The following is a 2122-nucleotide window of genomic DNA, read 5'->3' as shown; positions in this document are numbered from 1 at the left end:
AAGCACGCCCGATTCCTCCTAACAATATTTTCTCAAGACGATTCTGCTGTAAACAAATAAATAACCGCGCAGCTGCGAAGCCATTTCGGTGCATGCCAACCGTACCACCAGAAGGGAGCTCAGGAACGGAGCTACTATCGAGCCTTGAGGAGACAGCAGAGATATGCAGGTGTGACAGCGCCGCTGATCCTGGACGAACTTTAAGAAAGTTGATTCAAGAAATATGAGGACATATTTCAGACCGACTTTGCACATTTCGATGATGCATGGAAGGTTCGACTGTTGGTGCGGAAACTAGTGACAGCATAATATGATCGGTTTACAACATTCATAATCCCCAAACCTCGTTGTTACCTTGGCTTCGGAGATGCTGACAAAATCCTGGCCCAGATATCAGTGAGCAGAGTTCCCTGTTCAATACTCGTTATCGGTGTATCAAGATTACCAAAAGGGATACTGAAGATTTCATCACTTATGCCGGTGTGGTCAACGGAGAATGCGAGCGCGTTAAGTTCAGCCTCATGACTGAGGATCGATTCGAACGTCTCATCTTCGTGACTGGTCTTCAATCGTCACAAGACGTAGATATTCGCACCCGGCTACAACTTCGGATTAAACAGGACGCAGAGTTGACGCTTCAGAAACCTACTACCAAACGCCAACATCTGGCCGGTCTCAAGGCTGATGCTGCAAACTCTTCCATCCTGATATAGTATGCAGAGCAACATCCAAAAGGAAACCAAATTCTAAACGAACTCCAGGAAAGCCACCCACACCTTGTTCGTTTTGTGTAGATTGGCATTACTCACGCCACCGTCCCCACCGGAAACACAGAAAGTGCAGTCGAAAGTGTCACAACGAAGAATGCTGCGAAGACAACTTCCGGAGTTCGCGCAAAAGCCGACCCGACAAAAGGACGCAGAGGATGGATGTGACCGCTATATTCAGGATGAAATCACCCGTAGAGGTAAACTCATCACAGTGTGCGTGAGTGGCAGGCCGGTCTTCCTCCAACTTGATACAGGTTCTTATCTCACTCTGATTTCGAAACAAATTTACCACATAATTGGAGGGCCACCAGTGGAACACACAAAGTGCACCGTTTGTAATGCATCTGATGAAGCTTCAAACTGAGTGAGAAACTGAGCTGTTCCGTGCCGGCTGTACTTACTACCTCACTAACCATACAGGTCATGGTCTCTACGTCCCCGATTGGAGTAATGAGCTTGAACTCTTGGATCAGCTCCGTAAAATCGTTTGTAACGAAACAACTGCAAATGACTCTGATACATTCACGAGAACACCACGTCCTGGCAATTTTGTGGTCGCCACAGTTAATAATGATAGTGTTTATTTCCAACTTGTGGGTGGCATACCGTCAGGATGACCCAAACCAGAGACCAGAGGGAGCATACGCGACGCAGCGGTTATTAAGCTCCTGTCGTCTACCACCGGTGAATCACGCAGCAGCCTGCAACGAATTATCCGCGGTTCGAACCCTTCAGTTAACAGTCGCGGATTCATGTAGAGCGTTCTACTAATATCCGAAAAGTTAAGAAAGGAAAGCCGGCAGAAGGGGTGCCAAAAGAATCACACGAAGGTCAGACACTGATTCCAAGATTTGGGAATGCTCTCCACGGTGGACAAGGGGTCGAATGCTACGTGAAACCCGAGGCGCAAATCAGATCGCAAGCACGGCCACGTCAAGTGAACCAAATTTAGGTAACACACTGCGGCTCGGTGGGGGTGTAGTAGTCACCTAAGCTGATTGGTGCATAAACTTCCACTGTCTCCCTCCCGCCTTGTTTTTGTTCCACATGTCACAACGTTTATCACGGAACAACACCATGACATGAATCCGAATTTTGGACATAAACGGGCTCTGTGAACTCCTTGAGGGCACATGTTTTCACACTGTTGTTTTTTACGGTCCACTCAACATATATAAGAACAGAACATTGCCAACTAAAACACACAACACTCGACACAACAGTCAGCACAATACGTGTGTTCGACACACTCAATACAACGGCCGACGTTCGAACGACGACGCTCGTCACTTCACACAGCCCCTTGACCTGAGATACTTCAAACAAACGCCCGACTCACTGTGCTGGTAAAG

The sequence above is a fragment of the Opisthorchis viverrini genome, assembly GCF_000715545.1.
Source record: "Opisthorchis viverrini unplaced genomic scaffold opera_v5_203, whole genome shotgun sequence".
Lineage (NCBI taxonomy): Eukaryota > Metazoa > Platyhelminthes > Trematoda > Opisthorchiida > Opisthorchiidae > Opisthorchis > Opisthorchis viverrini.
The sequence above is the reverse complement of the archived record's forward strand: the minus strand, read 5'-3'. Positions refer to the sequence as shown.